Source organism: Branchiostoma lanceolatum, chromosome 12 (assembly GCF_035083965.1).
Source record: "Branchiostoma lanceolatum isolate klBraLanc5 chromosome 12, klBraLanc5.hap2, whole genome shotgun sequence".
NCBI classification, from domain to species: domain Eukaryota; kingdom Metazoa; phylum Chordata; class Leptocardii; order Amphioxiformes; family Branchiostomatidae; genus Branchiostoma; species Branchiostoma lanceolatum.
The window spans coordinates 3,949,157-3,975,029 of record NC_089733.1 but is presented as its reverse complement, the minus strand read 5'-3'; the positions used below and the strand labels follow the sequence as shown (position 1 = coordinate 3,975,029).

General features: G+C 42.8%; 2 long non-coding RNA genes and 1 pseudogene across 2 annotated transcripts; 2 read left to right on the top strand and 1 right to left on the bottom strand.

Annotated features, from left to right (window-relative positions):
- Positions 1–9,085: 9,085 nt before the first annotated feature.
- LOC136446326 (uncharacterized) lies at positions 9,086–10,954 on the bottom strand. The gene is made up of 2 exons (XR_010757557.1): positions 10,610–10,954; positions 9,086–9,753 (listed from the first exon to the last, which is right to left on the bottom strand). It is a non-coding gene; the product is annotated as an uncharacterized lncRNA (long non-coding RNA).
- Positions 10,955–11,317: 363 nt separating this feature from the next.
- Positions 11,318–13,142, top strand: LOC136446437 (uncharacterized; annotated as a pseudogene).
- Positions 13,143–20,753: 7,611 nt separating this feature from the next.
- LOC136446645 (uncharacterized) lies at positions 20,754–21,435 on the top strand. Its single transcript, XR_010757615.1, has 3 exons — positions 20,754–20,846; positions 20,965–21,038; positions 21,147–21,435. It is a non-coding gene; the product is annotated as an uncharacterized lncRNA (long non-coding RNA).
- The last annotated feature ends 4,438 nt before the right edge of the window (positions 21,436–25,873 follow it).

Here is a 25,873-nt window from a genome sequence, read left to right as displayed (position 1 = left end):
TATACATATCAAGGTTATCAGTTGACCATGTTCCTTTTTTCAGACTACCCCCTTAGATCCCAAGAAGCAGCGCAGACAGCAGGGACAACAGAGGCCACCAGAACCTCCAAGTGATGAATATCCCCGGGGAGAACGTTATCATTGACACCTTACACATGTATGTACCTCAAGATGACGTGAAGCTTACAATCTACTCTTAATCTTCTTATTACATATAAGTATGTTTTGCAAGCTTTTCTTTGATAAACTTTTTTTTCTGGAAAGTCAGGATAGGTGGCAAGCAATACCGGCGCCTCAGCAAGTTCCTGGTATTGGAGTACAAACCGAAGACATGTAAGTACCAATCCTTTCACAGTATATGTCCTACAGAGAATTTTAAGAAAATCACACGTGGTTTACAGTATCCAATAGAACCCACACTTAGTAGTAATCTTGCCCCCCTTATTAAAGTATTTCTCATGTTTGATGAAAAATGTTTGAATCTTCTTTTTTAGGGTAGAAGGCAGGACCTCCTTGAGGCAGACATCCTTGCCTTCATAACCTACAAGATAGGTTCGCCCAGAAGATCAAACAAGTACTGGTGGACCACTTCCCCAGCATTAGGAAATTCAAGGATCGCCTGAGGGCACCATCGAGTCCCCTACCAGTGAAGAAAAGTAAAATCTTGCCACTCCCCCTTGAGGACAAGGACAACTCACATCCTCCTGAGATTCGCCACAGAACTGAACATGCGGGAACACATCAAAGACCAGGTACTATCTATCGCCAATAAATTATTTTCAGTTAGATTTAAATTGTGATACCTGTATCGGAATCGTTGATTGATTTTACTTGAACACAACACGTCTGCTGTCTATCAGCTATTTACTTCACGTTAAACTGATGTTGCTGCACATGACGTATGAATTATGTCTATTCTGCTACCACCAGGCTGTAGTGGGCGATCAGGCATCGTGCAAAAATGTCAGGGGAGCCCGTGGTTGGCGCCTGGGGGAGGATGACCCTGTCGAGCAGTTGAAATGGGTGAAGGAGAGTCCAGGTACTATTTTTTGTGCTTCTTTACACGGTGGTCCTTTGTTGAGATATTTACTCACAACTTTAATTCCTAGACAAAAGGAGAATTTCCATGAACTCATGCCTAACTGATATTGTGCAGGTAATTAAAACTTCTACATGTAGCAAGTGTTTCTTGCCCTGATCACATTCATACAACAATAAACCACTAGCCCTTTCCCTCCTTTATGTGTCATGCAGGTAACTTTCTCTTCCTTTGGGAAGCATTGAAGGTGGGCACGATGTCAACTTGGGGCAGTCCCACAGAGGTGGGGTCATTATCACACTTACGTGTCGTGATGGAGCGAAAAAGGGCTGACAAAGGGTGCAAGAACTTCGCTTTTAGTGATGAATTCTTCACCCATGCCACCACTGGACACCTTGTGGCTGCCCTTACCACCTTTCTGGGACTGTCAGCACCCGAAGTGCACCACCCCTGATGCCTTTGAGAAGGTGGCTTCTGACTTTGTCAGTGATGTGGTTTTCCCGGGACCATGGACGGAAAACAACGATGAAGTCAGAGGAAGGGCAAGGCTATTGCTGTACATGGGGTTGCTGTATATGGACGTAGCCAAGTTGGTTAGGTATGACGCACTAGGGTACGTTACATGTATTTTCTAACTTTTTTCACCTGCCACATTGCCCTTTGCTTATAGTGGATACCTATTAAGTTCAGCGCTGCTTTGTCAGTGCACTTAATGCATTTGCCAGGTTTAAGAAGCTGAGTTGCTACAAACAAACAATTTCGTAATGTTTTGACAGCTTTGATCCCTTGCATAGACCCATGCCGTTGTTCTATGTGGTGCACGTCAGGGGGATCGATCTGCCTACATATTGGCTCTCAACATAGTTTTACTAGAAATTGTATTTTTTTTAGCTGTCTGAAGGTAATTTCACAACTTTTATGACTTGATGCCTTTGCACAAATCCTTGTCAGTTCATTTTGGACTATAGTGTTCAAAACTAAACAGGGGGCGAGTTATGGTGTTAGGCTGCAATGGTCTATTAGCTGGTGTCTACTGCAGTAGCATGTCACAATATGAATTGCCATATTTCATTTATGGCATATGAACACTCAAATTACAATCCTTCCAACACTGCAGGAAGGAGATTTCACAGTGTCGAGATGACTCCGCACTCGCAGTTCATCATTCTGCCTTTGTGAAGTATGTCTTACTTCAGATTCATTACACGAAGACTGTCTGCATAATACTTAGTTTTTATAGATCTTGTTGTTTTTTTTTCAATTAATTACTAGGTTTGTGACTTGTACACTTTATTCAATTTTTGTCCACATGTGATATTGCTTTTTTCATACATCATCTAGTAAAATGCATTGAGGTTAGTGACCAGTTGAATCATTGTAGCTCTTTACTTGTACATCTTTCATTGTAAAGGGAAATTATGCAGTTAGTGAAAGGGTAGCCATGCAGAACTGTGATACAACATTTTTAAAAGAACATATGCTCATCTCTCCTCAACATTTGAAAAGGGTAGATTGTGCTCATCACTCTTCAGCATCTTTCCTCTCAATATAAATATCTACAGGCTGGACACATCCCTGAAAGCAGTTGAGCACAAACACCAGATCCAAAGATGGCGGAGCACTGATGAGCAGTACGTTTCTGCGATGAAAGACTTGGACCAGGACGAGCGATCACGTCTTTTGGAAAAGAGATGAGAAGATTCTGGTTTTCTCAATTTACTTCACTTCTCTGTATGTGACGGTGCTTCGACGGTGCTTTTATTGTTGCTATGTACTATTATGTAACGGGTTGAACCCCCCAGAAATCGTTAAAAAAAACGCCACCAGGCGATACTGTATTCCTGGTAAAACAAATAAACAATCAAACAATCAAACAAACCAACATGTCGCACGGGTGGCCAAGAAATGGTGCGAAAGGTTCCGTGACCTGGCGTACCAAAAATACGTCACACCATACATTCACTGTAAGTAGACAATATACTGATTTTTTTCTGACAGATGTTACAGATCACTCATGAAAAGCAACTATCAGGCCAATAACCACGGGGTTACATATGCATTATTGGGAGGGCATAAAAGGGTTGTAATCACGGGGGACAACAGCAATCCTTCTCCGGACAACCCCAACACAACCACTCCAAGGCATCAGTCATGAAACGGATCGAAGAAAAAAGTCCAGCATTGAGCGGTCACAAGAACTGGCAAGGCTGGCAAGTGAGCAGTATCAGTGGTGGCTGTATCTGTTTCCAAGTCCTGAGCGAGAGTATGTATCTCACCTCAAGAAGAAGCAAAGCCACGATACTTGTTCATTGGTAGCTAGATTATGGAATACTTGCTCTGCATTGAATGAACAAACTATGAAGAGTGGACAGGACGTCACAGCTACAAGATATGACAAGTTGGGTACCAACCCTTCCCAGGTTGAGAGTGAGACATAGGTGAGTGGAACGGAAGTCACTTGCTCCAATTCGTTCCCAACACCACCACAAACGCCCTCCCCATCAAGTCATGATGCCAGGAAGGGAAAACGTCAGTGGAACAGCCCCAGGCAAAACGTGTTTTGCATGCTCTCAGAGGAAATAGAGTGGTCAACCTTGATTTTTTTTCAGCAAACAAATGCATAAAGTGCACGCTTCGTTGCAGGAAGTAAAACAAGAAAGTAACCAGGACAATACGGACATTATCCGTCTTAATGGTAAATACTAATGGAAGTGTGATTTATTTGCAGTGCAATCGTCGATATCATGCAAGATGGGCGCAGCATCGCCATCGGTAGAGTCGCCTACTCATTTGCAGGTACGTGAAGCATGGCGTTTTGGCCGACGTTGAAAGTTCAGTTTTCATACTTAATGGTGCAAAATTCTCTTTCAAAATTCCTTAAAAAGAGAAAGACTTGTACTGAAAACATCGTTATCATCAACTTATCGACTATTTCTGTCAAATGAAACTATAATATAGTCCTTTAGTAATAAACACAGCATTAGAAAATTGTTAGCTTATATAACCTTGTGTTCATACAGTTGATGTTGAAAAGCAGTGTCATTTTGACATGGCGACGGCAGTCCTGCAGGAGAAGAAGGAGCAGGACGTTCCTTTGCCATTCAAGATCCATGGTGGCAAGGCCAACTGGCGAAGTATGAAGGTCTGTTTGTTTGTTCGATTGAACCTTTGTTGAGTAATTTGTACAGCAGCCATTCACGCCAGACACAATCAAAATGCTCGTTAAGTCTACAAAGCATGAATAAATACGTAGTTATGCCCCTCTAAATACGATGTATATACACTGCAGTCATGGGTACTCGTATATGTTCTTATGTAATATCCTCACAGCTTCATAAACATTGGCTCACATGTTTACATGTTAAAGGCCAGGTCCTCCGCACGCAAAAATAGAATATTCAAGTCATCCTGTCTACATAATCTCACAAACGCCACAAATATGATTCTAATTGGTAATTCCGAATCTACAGTCTGGTGATATCCTACAAACATACATAAAAACTGTACATTTAATGAACCCAAAACTTGTCAAGGTTTTTTTTTAATTCGTGCAGTTGAGAGGGAACTGCTGGAGAGGAAACCGCTGCCACAGAGGACAACGCAGGATGGGAAACCTTCTCCACAGAGGACAACGCAGGATGGGAAACCTTCTCCACAGAGGACAACGCAGGATGGGAAACCTCGATACACGGCCTAGAGGACAACGCGGGATGGGAAACCTCCACACACGACCCAGAGTCCACACTTCCCCCTCAGAACCAACCAGCCATTACCAGCACACCATTATCAAGGCCATCCATCCGCCATTCCACTCACACCATGGCAGCCCACAGTGTCATGTGTGACATCCGTGGAAAAAATGTGCGATGATGGGTTGTCACTTCACACAGCCTCTGCCCATTCTATCCCACAGACCAGCCCATCCGTCCTCAACTTCACAAACCCTAACAGCTCATCTCTCCACACCCCCATGTCACCCCCCTTACCCAGCACACCACAGTCCATGGCCATGCCAGGTGCCCCACTGCTGTCAGGCATTGGATAGGTGATTATTTTCTACACTAAGTTCAAGTTTCAGAAAACTTCAGAAATATTTATCAAGTTAAAATTACCTAAAGTTATGAGAAAATACTGTAATTCCCTATTGGCAAAAAAAACTGGAACGTCATACTTGTGGCATGTGGATGTTATGTGACAGTGAACATAGTTGAATATGAATTATGCAAATGTGTGCCTTATTTGCACACTTTATATTTCATGGACATTTGAGGTCTCCGCACCATGTTTTTGATGTAGAAATTTATGTTTCTTGCTAACCTGTAGCACAAACATCATGATTTTGAATTTCATAGAGGTGTGTACCCATACAGAAACTTAGTCCAGGTCCAGAGAAATCGACAGGTCCTCTTAACAATCACCGCAGGTCAATGTCCCTTATTCCCTAGTGGGTTTAGTGGTATGTGTCACCTAGGAGTTGTCTTTCATAGATATATTATTTCATCTGCCAGGTGAACTGTGACTATTGCCATCAAGGCATGTTGAGGCGTGAGCTTTTGGGCCATTTCGATGTGTGTGTGAAGATGGTGGTGGAGTGCGAGCAGGGCCCTGACACAATGGAGAGAAGGGAACTAGACAACCATGGGAGGCTCCTGTGTAAAGAAAGGACAGTCAGCTGCCCCCTGCTTTGTGGCCTGAAGATTAAGAGGTGAGCTGCAAATCTTATGAGAAAAGTTTATGACACACACACAAACACAGGCAGAACAAAATCTACCTTTTTCATGGAGATAATGACAATATCAAAAGAAACACTAATTTCAATGCAATGCATTTAAATTGTTGATTCTTTTTTATTGTCATTATCTCAATGAAAAAAGGTATATTTCGTTCTGTCTGTGTGTGTGTGTGTGTGTTTCCGGATGTATAACTCGAGAACGTCTGGATGAATTGTACTGATATTTGGTATGTGTGTAGGTGCTGGGAACACAAAAGTGAAGGTTGAGTTTGGGCCCCCTGGTATGTGACCTTGGTACTGCAGCAAAACTTACATTTTTTGTATGTTTTGATCTTAGCATGCTATGGTGTTTTTTGTGGGGGGGGGGGCAGATAGCTTGTGATGTTAGGAAGAAGTGATAAAGGATTGGATCCCCTAGCAGCTTGCTCTGGAACTGTGGGGAGGGGGGGGGGTCAAAATCTTCTAAGGAGACCTATAATTTGCATACCTTTTGAGGAAAAACTATATTTAGCGCTTTCCTATGTAGGACTCTTGCATGTTGTGGCAGCAGTTTCCAAACTGCGGCAAATATTCCCCTGATGTTCCCAGGTCCCCAACATATAGTGGCCAAAGCACAAAGGGATATACAACCAAACCTTTATACATGTACTTTATACTCAAATTTGTGGATAGCTTAAGTGATGCTTTGTATAATGAAATGCAAAGCAGAATCTATTTGCATAAGTAATGAGAAGTTTTGTGTGTTATATAATTGTAATATCTGAGCCTACTCTTCTTCAAAGAAAGCAGTTATAATGTTAGTACCCATGTTTGTCACCTATCTATTGAATCCCACTATTTGTACCTGACAGTAAATACTTAACAGTTATAATCTAGCTGTTCTTTTCCTACGATGATATAGGAAGTACCACACGAGCCACATCCTGGAATGTAAGAACACAGGACAACCTGCCCCATCCCTGGCTGTGGAAAGATTGTTCAGAATGTGGGAAGTCACAACAGGGAATATGGACAACAGCACACTTTTCTGCTGCTACAGGTATGCTCACTTCTAATATAATTATTTCCGTGATATAACATGATGTGATACATTTTTGTCTTCCTTTATTCATCCGTACTTCGTGTAGCAAGGCCTGAAGGCCACTCCAATTTTTCATCTCTTCTTCAAAGTCAGAGTTTAAGGAATCAATGGCCCAATAGCAGAAACAAACTGAAGGTTGCTTGGGAAATTCCTCATAGCTACCTATTTTTTTTCTAATTTTTTCATCTTTATTTACATCAATTTTCGTACAGGATTAGCAACTGGACTCCCGGTGGTAGACAGAACGCTGTCAGTGTGCGCTGAGGAAAGAATTAACTTAGCATTTGAATTTCTGTCTATCTCTAATGTTAACTATAGCCTCTGGATGTTTGTTCCATAGTCTTACTGAAGTTGGAAGGAAAGTTCTCCTATGTGTAACAGTTTGAGAGTTAGGGATCACCAGAGTGTTCTTGTGTTGGGAGTCTAGGATCTAACTTTCCTGCGATGCTCTTAAGGTTGGATGCGTACCTTGGTCAGAGTAGGTAAAGAAAGATTCATCATTTGAAATGAATGTTTCACAAGCAGACATCCATACCGTGGGAGCATACTGTAAACATGGCATTACCATGGTCGGTCTTTGAGTTGGTTTCAGGTAAGGGGACACCTTTCCGAGTATGCTACCATTAATAGTAACTTTCAGTTCTCTACATGTGAGATAGTCTATTATCCATTTCAGGAGGTTATCTTTCAATCCCAGGAGAGCGAGTTTGCCAGAACCCTTTGAAAGCCCTGCTAATATCAAGGCAGACCTGTCTCAGGTCTAAGGCGTTATCTGCTTTTTGGGTAATGTAGGTAACTGTGTCTGAAGTTGAGTACCCTGTTCGGAATCCAAACTGCTTGTCAGATATAAACCTGTCAAGCCTGGAATTATAGCTTTGTATTCTGGACAACAGAAAAAAGTTAAAAGCGCAGTCATTGATCAGCAATGTCCAAGCAGAAGTGGTGAGTTCTCCTCAGTCCAACAAATAAAATCAATGAGAGTTTTAAAAATCTGACACTGTCAGCTGCGTTGGAACATCTTCAGGACTGTATATGATGTTCAAAACAAATAACTTGATTGTAAGACATTTAATTTGTCATTCAAGAACCCAAAGTAGTCTGTTTATAAACTAAGATAAAAGAATAATAATTCTTGAGTTACAGGTTCTGTTTGTACTTTGTAGTAATCAAATACATATGGCTGGACATTGCGATATTTCATTGGTACAGTCTATTACAAATGTATATGATCGTATCAGTTGTAATATTGCTCTGTCGGTGTGCTCCCTCTTAAGCACAATGTTTATTTTCTTGAAAGGAAATGAACAAACTACCACCTATGAGGGAAATGGCAATCACATACAGAAGGATGAAGGAGTTGTCAACCCCCTAGCTCATGTGTAGGTTCACGGGCACTTCATCGGTGTCGTGGGAGGAATTCGAAACACACTTCCACAATGATAGAATTTATGGCCAATGGTCAGATGCTTTGAGCAAGGCCACCTTGCTCCACCACCTCTCGGGTGACGCTTTGTCAACCTACACATTCATCAAATCAGGGACGTGCAACGACGTTCTGGACTTCCTAAGAGCAACATTTCAGCGCCCTAATGACCCTTTACACTATGAGGCAGAACTTAACTCCTTACGGCAGTCGGCCACGGAGTCAGCCTAGGCTTTTGAGGTACGGGTTAGGAATTTGATCAAGAGGAAAATCGTCCACTTCGAGAATATCATCCCTTTAAATTCACAGCGTTTTGACCGGGATCCAGATTACGCCGACAGAAATGGCCGACGTCGGAGACCTCTACGCCGTCCCCCGACTGGTGAGGATGCACTCCAAGCCCCACCCAGGGTTGGGCAAAACCGGGGGGACACCTCCGATGTTATTTCTGTTACAGATGACATGCTGGTATTTAGGGATATTAATATCCTCAAGTGGAAGATGGTTTCGGGCACAGGAGGCCTTAGCTGGTCAAGCGTCGAAGGCCATATTTATTATGAAAAAGAATATGGCCAAATTTGGTATCTTACCTTCAGATTTGACGTTTAAAATGTTTGATACACTTATCCTGCCGATCATGATGTATTGCTGTGAATTATGGGGCTTTCATTGTGCCAATCAGCTAGAAATTTTCTAGTATAAAGATTTCACAAATAGGGAATGGAACACATGTACATCCTTGTCTTTCCTTCATGGGAATACGAGAGAGATTTTGTACATGCCGTATAATATCCGTTTTTCTATCGTGTTACTATAGGCACAGCTGGACGTTGTGTAGAACTGTGTCTAGATGAGAATACTGAACAGGAATGTCTATTTCTTTAGACAGAAGATGGGTTGACTGTAGAGAATGACTCGCAGATAGGTTAGTGTCGGTGGGCTACAAAAGACTGCCAATGGTATGCTCAAGTCCACAGAGCATGATCAACCATTTGCAGGAAACATTCAGTCCCCGAGTGAACAGGCATACAACAGGAACAGCCTATCGCAATGTTTCATGTGGGTCATCTACGGAGATTGACACCATGAACAAGAGCAAAATGGATGATATCCTATTACTTCATTGAGGCTTTGGCATCCAGCAAACCCATCTAACTAAGCTGAACAAGCCCCCACTGAGCAAGAGGCACAGTCCCCGAAGTCTGGGTTTCCAAGAGGCTTGACAGCTGTAATACTAATAGACCTGACTAACACACCCTGAGTAAGCTGGATGTCTCGCCGTAGCCAAAAGATATTTGCTGTCACCTATGTGTAAATTTTGATGTGTTTGGAAGTTTCATTGGAGCAGCGTCTGTTATTCAACGGGCTGGGTGTGTTGTTTCAGCAATTTTCTGTAGATATTGGGATGATTTGGCAGTTGAAATGAACACTTCAGACATCATATCTGTGTTGTCACAATCCTTTCTAGCTGCGTAGACCTGTGGGAAAGAAATATACATTGGCTTTATTTTAATCAATACCACATATTCTATTGAACCCACATGTAACCTTTGTGTAAATGAGACATAAGAGGAGGTGACGAATAAAACCTTGAATAAACTAATTTAATTGGTATGATATTTTGGGGTTGAAAAATCTACCAAATTTTTCACACTCGGGTAGATTCCATTAGGTTATTTTTGTTTATGCTTTGTGCATGCAGCTCAAAATCTAACAACCGACTACCGAGTACATAATGAAGGATGGCACGCACAAGGCTGTAAGTGTAAGCAAGGACCTCCTTGGTGTTAGTCAGTTTCATTTTCAATTCAAGAATACGGGGGTAAAACATCCAAGACCCCAGGTACTTTCCCTGGTACTTGTGGCCTTGTGCCGTTGCCCTTACGCCCACCAACGAGGTTTCCAGTGTCATAATTCAGTGCACAGAAAGTACCCGTATGGCCAGACCACGCCACCCCGGTCCTTTGTTCTGAGTACAGAACTCGGTAAAAGAAACTGGCATTTATACGCACAAAAAAACACAGAAATATCGTCTACAGACGCCAGGTTCCACACACACAAATACAATGATTACATTTCCACCGGCATTGGCGAAAATTTCGGAAAAATTCCGTTTTCGTCGACATGTCCAACGCCCGGAAAATGTCTTCCACATACGGCCGCCATGACCCTCACGAAATAAAAGAAATTACCACACCAGTAACAACCTCGAACCTCAAGGTACATATTCATGACTAAAACAGCTAAGTACTCGGTAACTGAGAAGGTTTTTGTGGCAGAAAATCAGGCAAAACACTAAATCCCCTTTCTGTTATAACAAGCACACATCCTCACCTCACAATGGCCGCCCCGTTCTGAGTAAATTCCACACCACACAGCACAGACGCATTCCTTTTGTATCCATGCGCGTAAACATCTGGAATGCTTCTAACATGTCTAAGATCCAAATAAAAGAATTACTTACAGCTTAAGCTGTTTAAAAATTGCAAACGCCAGTACAAAAGCAATCAAAACCAATAGCACAATCAAGATAAGCCTCATATTCATAACACGTTCCCTGTTTGGCCGCACTATTTTATGGCGGCACATGTGTACGCTCTGGCCGGAGAGGGTATTCGGTGGCGGCTGGATGATGACGTAGGTTAATTCTGGAGGCTTATTTGGGGGATTTCGAGAGGCCGTTCTTTAAAATTACGCAAAGCCGATATATCAAACCGTGTATATCAAAGAGGCTTATCCCTGTTGAGCCCGCCCCTGTAACCCCTAAAGTGATTATCATATCTTTTCAGAAGATGATTTACAAGTCATATAATTCACCAGGTTGTATTATTTCAGCCAGTAGCCAAGTGAGTAATGAGGCTGTTGTAACGCGCTCATAATTGTCATGATTGTTAAAACCTTTTTAACTTATAACGTCGAAACACATAACAATAGACTAAAACGTTCACTCTAGTGTGTTTTTAAATAAATAAATACAAGTTAGTGACGAAATTCGGGAGAAATAGTACTAGTTAGGCCATAGCTGAGGCCTTTTTAAAGACCATGCTTGTACTATAAAATCACCCAATAAATTCGGCTAACGTAAACTATCAGGGTCAGTCTGCTACTGACTGTCGTGGTGTTCACATCGGTGGAGGCCTGGCTAAGACAGTCACCACCAATACGACTTACTCTCAAAAAACTTTTGAAATGTAGAGACAACAGATAAGGAATTCATGTATTATTATACATGAAGAAGTTAGCTTTTTGTAACCCAGAATATAAATGACAAAACTGGCCAAAATATCATGCTGTTTGGTAGTATAAGTAAAGACATAAGCGGACAGTTCATGTGCAGTTCTACCCTACATTAGTTCTACAGAGCTCCAGTCTATATAACTGGCTTTTAGAATCAATGTAGACACACAGCTACAAGTCATATTTGTGGACCCACAGTTTTGATAGTTATCAGCCATTTGAATTCAACTGTGAGGAGGACATTTCCAAGTAGCAAATATACATGTACAGTTAGACATTTTGAAACAACTTTGACAGGCCGAATTGAAAGTTTATTTTTGAACACAAGGTTGATTTTCTAAAAACTGAAATTTGTTTTCACTATGTAGTTTTGTTACAATCATTCTGTGTCATTCTGTATTGTTTCATAATGTTACTTTGAAAACCAGTAGAAAAAATATTTGAATCTTGTTCACCAGTATTATGCTAATCTTCTCCTGCCATTGTTTCAAGCCAGAGACAGTCTGGGATTTTTATGTGTTTATGTACTTATGGGGGCCAATCCGCCTTTCAAACTGCAGCAATGCCACAGTGGGATGCACTTCCTAAATTAGTTTATGGTTCTGAACCCTGGGTTCATAATCTCGATTTTTAAGCGAAAATAGGGAAGCTCCTCCCACAAGGGGCTTCTAGACTCCCGAGGCGAAGCCGTGGGAGTGAGCAAGAAACAAGCCGACCCTCTCTCATACGAGGACGAAAGTCGTCTGTGGGACTCCAACACCATTACAACTGAAACATCACAGGGACTATCATATGGCGCGTTCTTCTACAATTGCAAACTGTTTGGGCTGAGGGGGATGGACGAACACCAGAGGCTGATGTTAGATCAGTACAAGTTCGGAACGGACAACAACGGCAGATACCTCCGCTACACCGGAAGATTTTCAAAGAATTTCCAGGATGGCCTTCAGCAGCGCCAAGTTGGAGTGAAGGACTTGAAGCAGTACGCAAGCCCCACAAACCCCCGCTGCGTTGTAAACTTGTTTGAACAGTACTTCCGTCATCTGCCAGAGAAAAGTGGTCGTTTCTAAAGAAGGCCACTTACCAAGTCAGTCGTACCAAAGTTTTCCCTCCAGCCCGTAGGAGTGAACAAACTCTCAACATACATCAAATCAATGTGCACGCTGCCGGCATTAACATGGAAGGCTGGCGCATTTCAAACCATAGCAGGAAGGTTACGCTTGTAACGCAGATGTGGGAGGATGGGTTTGATGAACAGACGACTATGTCGCGGACAGGCCTTCGCGGCTCAGCAGTACGCGCCTACAAACGTCCCAGTGACTCCCTCCTTACTTAACAAGCTGCAGCCACCAGCCCCCAAACAGAAAACAACGGCAACATCGGTGGACACAAAGATGACAGCAGAAACATCAGTGGACACAAAGATGACAGCAGAAACATCAGTGGACACAAAGATGACAGCAGAAACATCAGTGGACACAAAGATGACAGCAGAAACATCAGTGGACACAAAGATGACAGCAGTATCAACAGTGCCACAACAACGAAGCCAACCATCACCGGGACAGGCAGGTTGTCTCGGCTGTCGATCGTACCGTCGAACGGACTAAAAATCTACATGGACTTTTGAACTGGTGTTAACAAAATGGCACTTCTGAACTGTAACTCTTGGTGCCTTTCTTATGTGTCTTATAGACTGTAGCCTAGCATACTGATTATCAGAACTGTTTGAATTAGGGATGTAGCAACGAGCACCCATGTGAAACGTCGGATACTGACAGGGCCTCCCTCGCAAGATGAACTTGCCGCGATGCGCGCGTTTCTTCTATCTGACCGCCATTTTTTTTTACCGTCAGCTGTGGAAAGGAATGGCGATCGCAAGCAAACGCGTCGATACCACATTTGTGTAGTTACGCTTGGTATCGTGGAAAAAATTTGGAAAATATCAGCTTTATTTATTATCAAGACTTATTTGTTCACAAGATATAGTCATCGTTAGAGACCCGCCATTTCGTATGTCAGGAAGAAGTTTGGTAGCCATATGGGCCTTCTCATCTCATTCTTCGTCGGTGGGGTCACGCCGGGGTCATGTTGTTGTTTTTCCTGTTAGCTGGGTTCGGCGGGTGGATGAAAATTTCCGAAGGCAAACGTTTTGCTCCCCGCAACAGCCCAGATAATGACGTTTTAGCGGTGGGATGATTCTCAATACTTTATTCTAACTTGTTAGAATCGCCGAAATAGGTACAATTGTAGGATTGAATGATTTCAACTGCAAGATACTGTAAATCACTTTAATATAGCGGCAGGAAAATATAGCGGTTGGGGGAAAATGGAGTAGGCCACTGCACTTAATTTTAACGGTCGGAACAAACATTACTGGCTTATATATAAGTGATCAAATATTAGCGATGATGAAATTTTAGCTATTGACTAGTGACAGTTAAATCAGCTAAAATTAAGTTACAGTTAACAAATCAAGAATTACAGACGCCTCATGCACGAAATTAGACGCCATTTTCCCGTCTTTGTTGGCCACGATGGCCATGCCGTGCGATTTTCAGTAATCCGTAATTTCTAAGATTATTTTAGTTATGTGCTGACCGGTATTCCTTACACTTCATGGTTTGATTTCGATGACATGAATATCGATACCCATTCATAATTTGAAGTTGTAAACGGAACAGTTTCAAGGGCGATACATGTGGATACATGTGACGTTAGTTACAATCTCTGACTTGCTGAGTATTCATATTCATTACATGTTACCATTGTTACATGTGAAATGTGTTGTTTTTGTTCAAGTTGATCTGTGTCGGGTAGAGTGCTTTCGTCAGTGTGACAACCAATGCAACGTCTAAGGTAAGATCTAAAATGACATTCAGGTGGGAACAGTACACTAACCCTACTTAAATACTCAACCACTCTGGATTTACTTTAGATAGAACTTACATGTGTATTGTGGCATTGTGATATTACTTTTAGTAGTTTTTTTTTCCAAACTGACTACACTTGAGTAATTATTATCTTCTTTTTAAGAGGTTTAAACATACTTTACAACTGTCTCCTTTGTCTTTACAAAAGTGTGATGTGTCAATGCCCAGTGATTGACTGTCACAACATATAAATGTATGAGCATATCACACACAAACTGACATTAGCACTAGTACTTAACCAGGAGTTTCTGTAGGTTGCAAAGTGCTGCACAGGCTGTGATCATCTCATCAACCTGATGTAGCATAGTTATTGGGAGTTCATACTTCAGGATGCGGAACGTTTTCAGACGCCTGATGGCCTGCTCCACGAAGATTCGCCGGTTAGCTATCTCCTTTGTCTTCGTCACCTGTTCACCGATCATCTGTTGGCTGCCCCTCTTACCTGGCGGAATGAGCAGATGTGCGTAGTGCTGAGCGAGATCTTCTTGTATGGGGAAGCCACGATCAGCGAGCACCACATCATCCCGGGACAAGAATTCCGAGAACTGCACGGCATGTGGATAAACTCTCTGCAAATCTCCATCTATGCATACGTGCTACAATACACATTGTGTAAGTAGCCGCATGCCTGAATATGGCCATTTGCCGTCCCTGTGGCCGCACAAAGGCAGTGCACCACTATCTATTCATTATTGTCTTCTTCATGAATAAAGCGCATATATTTAGGGATGTAACTGAAATAACTGCCTTTCCCGTAACATCTTGCGAGTCAAGTAGACGTGCCCCATCAGCTCTCTCTCTATCTCTTTCCTTTTTTACCTCCGGATCTGTCAATTACCGCAACTTTTAAGATGACGCAAGTCCAAGTCGACGCTCAATATTCGGAAGGTGGGCTGTTGTTTTTAAAACGTTTTTTCTCTGGGTTCACTAATTCATTAGTATAACCTTTGTAGGAATTTACTTTGATTTGTTCTTCATCTATCCCTAGTATCTGTTTTTCTTTCCGTTTAGACCTTGAACAGGCAACGAACGACTTTCTAACGGGCGCTTCAGACTGCTCCAAAAACACACGATACACAAGTAGAATGTGGAAAAACTACGTCGAATGCCAATGTGCGAAGCAGGAACTGTGTCAAAAATATAATATATATATTTTAGATACATGTAGCTCTAAAACATATATGTTTTTTTAATATGATATACATATTTCAAATAGATGTAGTTCTAAAACATATGTGCATAAGAAAACAATATATTTGCATTTGCATAATTTATACAGAAACTTTGTATTTCCTTAGAGTAAATGCTAAGGACACCGTCTCATGCATTTACTTATCTATTCTTTTTTTCAGATGAAGAACCCTATCTAGTAAGACATGCATTGACGCCCTTCTTGAGCTGTCAGGACAACGTCTTCATTCGGGAGTGGGCCAAAGATACCTACAGGGATATCTACCCTTATGACGGTACACACCATTCAGATGTCCTAAATACACTTTTTTTTATCTTTTTCAAATCTAATTCTACTCTATAGACCTTAAATCTAACTACTTCATGTTTTCTTTTAGCCGAGTACCTCCCATCATCGGTGCCCTACCACGCCCATTTAGCAGGCGTTACACCGTTTTACCATCAAACGTCGCCAGCACCTCTTAATGGAACCGGCACCGGCAGCTGCACCGTCACCGGCACCGTCGCAGACACCTCCGATGGAACCGGCACATGCAGCTGCACCGTTAGCTGTACCGTCACCGGCACCAAAACCTGCACCAGTAGTAGCACCGGCATCGACACCTCCAATGGAACCGGCACCTGCAGCTACACCGGTAGCTACACCGACACGGACACCGGCATGTTGCCTACACCTCCGATGGAACCGACACAGGCAGCTGCACCGTTAGCATCGTCATCGTCACCAGCACCGGTTGCCGTTGTGCACCCTCAGGTGTCAGAGGATGTCATCAGCATCTCCTCTGGCGATGCCGAGGATGAAGAGACACGGGTGGTGAGGGATCTGGTGAGCCACGCCGCTGCACGCGTGATGAGAGAGCTTGCCCACAGAAACGGTAAGTGGCCTATAGCACGCAGATTTTATCTTATCACTCTTACATTATTCAATTATTTTTGTTTACTTCTTCTTCTTCTTCTTGTAATTATGTGCACAACCTCATCATGCTGTGGGCTTCGGCACAGTAGGTTGTTCAAGGTCAATTGGGGCACTGGTCGCTCGCAGTCTACTAGTATTTGTGTTTTGCGAATTGTGTCCGGTGTTCTCTGTCCCCTGGCTCCTTAGAGGGCAGGGGCGCCACTCCCTGACCGTCACCCGGTGCTGGGGGACGGCAAGTACCCGTCAATGTGAGTTAAGAGTTAATGTTATGTAGTCTTGAAGGCTTCTAGGGTCTGGACCTTGACAGCATACTCAGGTAGAGTGTTCCATTCACGTGTTGTTCTTGGGTAGAATGAGTTCAAATGGTAGTCTGATTTTGAAGTTGGTATGTGGTATGCCAGACTGTTCTCGGTGCGGGTTGGTACTTTGTGTCCTTTGGTGGTGAGGGGCATCACTGATGCTACAATATTTCTCTGAATCTTGTAGAACATGTGGAGTCTAGCCTGCCGTCTTCGCTCTGCCAGCATGTTCCATTCAAGTGTGGTCAGCATGCTAGAAACACTGGACTGTCTCCGATAACGGTGGAGCACGAAGCGTGCCGCTCTTCTCTGTACAGCTTCCAAGTCCCTGATGTTCTTTTGGGTGTATGGATCCTAAACTGTTTGACAGTATTCCAAGATTGGCCTCACTAAAGTCTTGTATGCCCGAGCCTTCACATTTGGGTTTGAGATATTTATGTTCCTTCTCAAAAAGTTCAAGGTGTTAGTGGATTTTGAGGCTACTTGGTCTATGTGTTGAGCCCAGCGCAGATCATTACATATTGTCACTCCCAGGTATTTGACACTACTCACATGTTTGAGAACATGGCCATGTAGTGTGTAATTGTATATGATGGGTGTTTTCTTTCTAGAGATGGTCAGAACTTCGCATTTGTCTGAGTGGAATTCCATCTTCCAGATTTCTTCCCATTTAGTCAATGTATCTAGGTAGGCTTGGAGTCTCTGAGCATCCATGTGATTGGACACTGTCATGTAAATCATGGTATCATCTGCAAACAAACGAGCAGTGGATTGTAGGTTTTCGGTTATGTCATTACTATAACACAAAAACAAGCACGGTCCTAGAACCGATCCTTGTGGCACACCTGATATCACATCAAGTTTGCTGGAGGTACAACCTTCAACAACCACAGACTGGGTGCGTTGGTGGAGAAAGTCCTCTATCCAGCCCAGAGTTTCTGGTTCGATGCCATAAAACTGCAGTTTTCTGATGAGACGTTTGTGGCCGACCTTGTCGAAGGCTTTGGAAAAGTCGAGTACGCAAACGTCTGTCTGTAGGCCATTTTGCATGTTGGTGGTGACTTCATGGATGAACTCTAATAATTGGGTCTCGCACGATCTTCCAGGTCTGAAACCATTTTGACGTTTATAGAAGAGGTTGTGTTGTTCGGCGTGTTTCATCAGGTTGCTGCAGACTATATGCTCCATAATCTTTGAGCATATGCAGGTGAGACTGATTGGCCTATAGTTGGCCTTGTCATACCTTTGTCCCTTCTTAAATATCGGAGCAACATTTGCGTGTCTCCAATCGTCCGAAACAGTTCTTTCCTGTAGATATTTTTGAAATATGCGAGTTAGGGGGTCTGCAAGTTCCTCACAGAGTTCTTTGAGGATGCGGGGGCTAATGTCATCAGGACCGCTAGCTTTTCCAGGGTTAAGGTTCTGTAGTAGTTTTAAGACTCCGGGTTTTGTGATATTACCCCTTGGCATGAGCTCTGTCTTCTTTCCTCGCTGTTGTAGAGTAGGTATGTTTGTAGTTTCTCTGGTGAACACTGATTGGAATTGAGCATTTAAGATCTCTGCTTTGTCGTGGATCTGTGACGAGCTTCCCACGGTCTTTTAGCGGTGAAATTCCCGAGTGGTCTGTACGTTTGTACTTGATAAACTTCCAGAACCTTTTCCGGGGTGATAATCTCTTCAACATATTGCCAATATGCCTTCCTTAGATCACGCTGTACTCGTTTCAGTTTTTTGAACTTGGCCTCAGCAGATGGTCGTCCTGTCTTTTTGCTGGCTTTGTATGCTTTGTTTCGGCGCCTGATTTTGCGCTTCAGGTCCAAGTTTTTCCAAGGGCATGAGTCCTTGACCTTGGTTGTGCAGTTAGGAATATAGGTGTTTGTTCCCTCTATGAGCCCGTCTTTCAAAATAGTCCATTATTGGTTGGTGTTGGTTGTAGCCTCAGCATTTCGTATTTTATCAGCAAGTGTATTAACGAAATTCCTTAAGCCGTCCCAGTTAGCCTTAGAGTAGATTGGAATCTTGCGTGGTATTTGCCGTCTTCTTGTTGGCATTACTTCTAGTTCTGTGTATACTGCAAGATGGTCGCTTATACCAGGTATGATCTGAGTTCGGTTTACTTGTCTCGGTCGGTTCGTGAGTATAAGATTTAATATTTTATCGCCTCTAGTTGGATCTTCCACTATCTGTGTGAGGCCATTATCGTGCATTGAATCAGCAAATTGTCTGTGCCTGGCTGCATGTCTGGTGTTCATTTTCAAGGACTTATCTTTCCAGTTCCAACCTGGCAGGTTAAAGTCTCCACCGAGTAGAATGATATTTTTGTCACTAGTGGAAATCTTTCGCAATGATGTGTCCAGTATATCAGTGGTGGTGTTATCGTCCTCTCTTTGGGCAGTAGCAGGCTCCAACGTAGAGTGTTTTGCAGCCCTGCATAGTAACCTTTACTCAGAGTGTTTCTGCTGACTGGGACTCCAAAGTCTCTTCCCGGGTGCTAATGTAATCGTTATTGATGGCGATGAGTACACCACCTCCATGTGCATTTACTTTACCCCTATCCCGCCTGTGGACATTGTACTGGGGTCCAAAATATTCTGACGATTGAATCTTTTCGTGAAACCAAGTTTCAGTTAAGATTAGAATGTCCGGTTTGGTAGAATCAATTATATTGAAAAATGGACCTTTCTTCTTTATAAGTGACTGGCAGTTGATGTTTAAAATGCGTAGAGGCCGCCCAGTCTTTGGAGTTGGGCTAGTGGTACTGGAGTCTAGTGTGGACTGCGACTGGTTTAGGCTTACCTCATGGAGGTCAAACAACACAGAGCTGTAGTTTGGGCCTGCGCATAGTGTGCATGTCCAGGCCACACTGCTTTCTCCCTTGAAGTCGTATGTGGCGTCGTGGATGTTTTGACATGCAGCATGGAACCATGTGTCGTATTCCTCACACATGACTCCCTTTTCGTCCCATGTGACTGGTTCGTGACAGGATCCGCACAGGTAGACCGAGCTGCTCATATCCGACGTCTCTCTATCTTGGTTGTGGGGACCAGGGTTTAGTTCCACGTCACTGGACATGAATAGTAGCATAGCAGAAACCCAGGTAGTGCTGTAATTTTTGGCATGTATGATTGGTTGTCTGCATAGGGTACGATAGAGGTAACAAGCGTTCTTGGGGTTGTACTTTTGTATGTAGACTAGGTTTCTACGAGTAAGGCTACATATGTTGTAGTTGTTGATAGAGTTCTCATTGTGGTCTCTCACATGTGCCCTAGCAATATTAATTGTCACTGCACTGAATATGATCGTTCCCTGTGGAAGCCACATGTTTGCTTTTACTTTGTGGACGGAGTTAATGATGCAGACAGTAGTGCTTCCAGTAGATACAGGTGCAAACTAATCATGAACTCAGAGCAAGAGGTCATGGCTGACGTGCCTCAGAATTTTATAACACTTGGCTATTTTCTGGCTTTCTGAGTTGCTGTATATATTATCCACACGTTTTAGTAGAAATTCAGTTCAGTTTTCCCTTTTAGTAGAAATTCATTTCAGCTTTCCCTGCACAGTATAATTGATACTGGTATCAGATCAGACAGATGCATAGATGATCTCCGGGTAGTATGGCTGCCCTCCCCAATATGGCTGCCGTGCCCACACTGTTCGGGAATTTCCTTCAAGTTTTGTGATACCTAGCTGTTTCTGACGTTTTCGATGACTGCACGTGTTCCTTAGATGTTCACATGGAGCTTGGTGATGGAGTTACGACTTTCCTTGCACCGTATTTCAGGAGATAGAAGTGATGTCTTAGGAGCTACCTCATAAAGCAACCAGCACCCCGGGTGACCTTCAACTGGATCCGGGTGACCTTCAACTGGATTTTAATTGTTGTTGCTTTTCTTTTAATACAGATGTCATCATCATATCATCCGATGATGACGATTACGATGTCGACAGCAACTCAGTAAGTGTGACGGACATAGCGAAGCCGTCAAACGAAGACAGTAAGTGTTCATCTATCTATTTTCTACGTGTACAATCAGTGTCATTACTGTCATTAGTCCCATGCATTATTCTACAATCCTTACATCCATATCGCTTTTTTTTTAATGTCGTCTCCAGCGTCTCCTCGCCCTGGGGTTCTGACGATGACGTGTCTGACATGGGTGGCTCAGAAGAGATGTCAGACGAAGGCGGTAAGTGTCCATATATTTATTTTCTGCGTGTACAATTAGCGCCATTACTATTATTGCTCTCATGCATCCTACAATCCTTACATTAATATTGCTTTGTTTTGTTTTTAGATGACATCTTCATTTCGATGACCACCGACACACGAGAAGAGCTCGAGGAAGGACTAATCGGGCTGGACATCGGCGACATCATGGTGGAAGAAAAACTTAATTGTTAAAACTTGTTGGAAGTATTAGAAGAATACTAATTTGTATTTAATCTAAGAACTTAATAGGTGATTGATAATAAAATGTTAACGAACTTAATTGTGTCTTGGTCTCGTTCTTCGTTCGGAACTAATATTAGCATGAATACGTTTGTATCTGATGAATAGATTTACACATCATGAATACACTTGTATCTCATGAATATGTAGCATGAATAAGTTTATGAATAGATTTGCATATCATGAATACACTTGTACCTCATTAATATACGTGTATCTCGATCTTATTTTGAGTTATGAATAACTTAATTCTAAGTTATGAATAAATAAATTATTCCTTATTTACTATGAATTAATTGATTCTTGGTTATGAATTAATTGAGTTATGCATCAATTAAGCAAGTCATTATCTTAAATTATTGCATAAAATTATAAATACGGCAGCTTCATGAGTGCCATGGCAGGGGCGGTCCTAGCCTACAGCAGGGAGGACATGATGTTGCTGGTGCAGGGTGTCAGGAAAGGAAACCCGGACCTTTACGCCGACCGCACTAACGAGGAAATGATCCATTTCCTCAAGCCACACCAACTTAAGGAGTACGTCAGGCGCATCACCAGAGGCGTTGAGATATGTTTTAAGAATTCTATCCAAAAATAATATAAGTATGAAGTATCTATAACCTTTGTTTAACTCTTCTTCACTGTGCTAAATCAGATAAGATCTAATCACCAAAGATACCGTACGCTACAGGAGACTGCATCAGTTATGGAGGCCATCGTTGCGGAGTTCAAGGGACCAGCTGGACTCGACATAGATGGGATCCACCTGTTTAAGTCCTTATACGCAGTCGATGCTCACTGGTCAACTGCAAGCAATCATCTCAGTAAAGGAACATATTTCCAGTTTTAATTGCATGACAGGTACTTATATATTTGGGGTATGTGTGAGTATTTAAGAATTACAAAAAAGAACTAACTCATAAAGCATGATTTAGAAATGTTCAAAAAGATCACCCAAAACACTAAATCACACCCCATAATAAGTAGAAAATGTATGAGGTTTTTACAATAGTTTATTGTAGGTTCTTACTTTAATGTTTTGGTAATTATTTCAGGTGGAGTTGAATCTGTTTGATGCCTTCCCGCGCCTAAAGGATTTGGATGGTGGCTGGGAGCTAAAGAATGCGTCAGGGTCTGGCCCTAAGGCCAGACGTCTGGTATTCGCGCCAGCATCCAAAGACGGTTACCCAGGCTTGTGGTTCAAGCAGAATTGGAAGGGAAAGTCCGCAAGGCTATACATTGTTCCAATACAGACAACGCTGTCGGCGGAACCGCTACCTGTTACTGCTCAGGTGAAATATCAGATGATCTAAACATGAAAGTCTCTTAAAACGGACACACTGATACTGATTATAAAGATTTGTTTCTCGTATGCATGGTGTCATCAAGCCATATATTTGGATTAGTAGCACTAGTACCAATGATTTTTCTGTCCTTCCATGTTGGCCGACTTTTGTAGGACCATCTACATCTACATGCTTAATGTCTTCGCTTAGAAAAAGTGCATAGGAAAAGTTTGGAAGGCTTACTAATCAATGACAACAGAAATTCCTAAATTATATGGTCACAAAAGAGTGGCTGAGTTTTAGAACAGAGTAATTGCCAAAGATGATGGAATGGGGGGGTGTAGATATTACTTTACCTCATAGACTGTTGGAAAAATGTGGATCTAGGTCAGCTTGGCTCCATTGTTTGTTACTTTGGTCGCATGACAAGTGAAACCCTGCTAAGACATGGCAAAATAATGTCTTCAAGTTGGTAGAATTTCGGAATCATATAGTATGTTTATGGTCATGTATATGTTTTGACCAGGAAGACAAGATTGACTTATTCACTGTCATTTGTTTTATTCAGGAATTCAGACAGACGTCTTAACCGAAATGTAATTCCAGTGAAGTAGTTCCTATCCCTTTGTTGGTGGAACATTGCATGAAGGTATGGTGTGACATTTTTAAAATGTCTTGTATGTGAGAAGTTAGCATCAACTCAGTTTGCAGTGCTTGTGTGTCTTTTGTGTCTTTTCAGTTTCTAACAAAGTCTTCCTACTGATGCTAGAGATAATAATCCATGTCAGAGATAATGGAAACGGTGACTAAGGATATACTGAAGTTGTACAATAACGTCGTTGCCCACCTCTCTACGTAAGGCAGCTACTATTTAACAAGTTTTTCCGGATAGAACAATGCCTCATTTATTTTATAAGTATTCTTGGTGCCCTATCTGTATAACGTTTAAGCTCTGAAATATTCCTCTAAATTCAGTTATCCAACTAATACTAGCAAAATTTTCCTTTTTTATCTCCCACGCATCTGTGCCTTGTGATTTCAGCCCATCCGACTACAGCAATTCATCAAGTGATTTCCGCGGATACATAGCTGCACTATGTAATCAGGTGTATTTTTTTTCTTGTATCCGTGACTCATTTCAACATGACAACTTTTGAAGGGAGTCGACGTTTCCTGCTCCCAGATCACCCACTCCGATTTGATGCTGAAGGGTTTGCTGACAAGCGTGAGGGGCATCATGGACCGCCGCCACCAAATGCTAACCAAATACCGTATGGAAAAGCAATTGACAAGGTTTGGGTCCGACATGTAGCTGACTGGGTGTCGTGTCTGGATTGTATTGTATTTGGGTTGAGGGAGCAAAAGACCATCTTTCACAAGGTCATACTTTACGCTATAAGTTTTAAGAATGTTTACTCCATGTTGGAGCTGTACTTATTCCAACCTGAGTATCGGAACATCCTGAGACCAAGACGCTGAAGATGCCAGATGTTTATTTTTCTTCAGATAAACTTGTCATTGAAGATTGCAAGGGTTTCTGTGGATGGCTATACCTGTGCCGTGGGAGTCATAGCCATCCTACCCGAACTGTTCTGGGACTTGAGCCGAGAGCACATGGAGGACAACAACATTCGGAAAGGTTAAATGGTGCAGGCGTGTCATCGGAAGGCAGCAGGCAAGCGTCAACTATGATTTCTCCATCCGAACAGTGATGTGGATGAACATCACAAGAAACATGGCAAGGATGAAATAGGGCGTTCCAAACAGACATCGGCCCTCTAGATTCCAGGGATGGATGAGCCAACTCTAGAGAAAGGTACTTGTATAATATTGTAACTATGAACGTTTAAATCAAGATATGACAAATTGCCTCAATTTCACTGTGACTATTGTTATTTGTAATCCCAAATGTTACACTTAAAAAGAAATCATTTGAACCATTCAATGCGAAGCCAATGCTGTCTAACGTCTAATTGCTCTTTAAAATAATTTCTTCTACTACAATGGTTTTATTCCGCAACAGCACTGCAGGATCGCATCAAAGAGCTGAAAGCAGACCAGCCAACAACGAGCAATTAGACGACGGGTGAAGCCAAGGAGGGGCAGACAGGTGAAACCAAGGGGAAGGAGGGGCCGACAGGTGAAGCCGAGGGGAAGGAGGGGCCGAGGGGAAGGAGGGTTCGACAGGTGGAGCCGAGGAGAAGGAGGGGCCGACAGGTGAAGCCGAGGGGAAGGAGGGGCCGACAGGTGAAGCCGAGAGGAAGGAGGGGCCCAGGGGAAGGAGGGTTCGACAGGTGAAGCCGAGGGGAAGGAGGGGCAGACAGGTGAAGCCGAGGGGAAGGAGGGACCGACAGGTGAAGCCGAGGGGAAGGGGCCGACAGGTGAAGCCGAGGGGAAGGAGGGGCCGACAGGTGAAGCCGAGGGGAAGGAGGGGCCGACAGGTGAAGCCGAGGGGAAGGAGGGACCGACAGGTGAAGCCGAGGGGAAGGAGGGGCCGAGGGGTAGGAGGGTTCGACAGGTGGAGCCGAGGAGAAGGAGGGGCCGACAGGTGAAGCCAAGTGGCCGACAGGCGAAGCAGTACTTCACGTGTACTTCACGTTGTGGGAACTCTTACAACAAAAATTAGTCCGTACTTCTGTGAATGTTCGACAAAAGCTGTATAACATCATCTGTATTCATAGCACTAATGTACAAAACTACAAGAAGGTGACTTTTATTGACAGGAACACGCATTCCAATAGTATAAACTAGAGAGTTTCTGTTCTACAACGGCCTGACCGGCGCTGTGTGCATGCTGTGAAACACAAATTCATCCTGTGTGTCCGCCATCCAGACCAACCCAATCCAGCTACAAACTTCCGAGATACAGTGATAAGTGGTTGGGAGAATGTATAGTTGGACTACAATTTGAATTATACGAAGTACTTTACAGGAAAACAGCGTGCCTCAAAGAACGTCTATCTGAAAAACATTTTAAACAGTGAGGATTGCAGGGAACATGGCAGAACGACATAAGGACAGTCGCAAAAACACCCGAGTGCAAATTTTCATTAACAAAAGGCTTTTAAAAGAAATGGAAAGAAAAATGAATGCCAATGCCAGGCTACATGTAGAAGACTCAAATTCCACCAATGGCAGAAAAGTTCTCATTATCCAGTTTTCTGAAGAGAGACAGAAGAATACAGTGTATTTCCCAGACTGAGTCGTTATCAAGTCAAGTCAAGACAAAGCCAACTGAAGCCTTTATTTCGAAGAGTCAGCCTGTTATTGTTACGCCACAATGTTC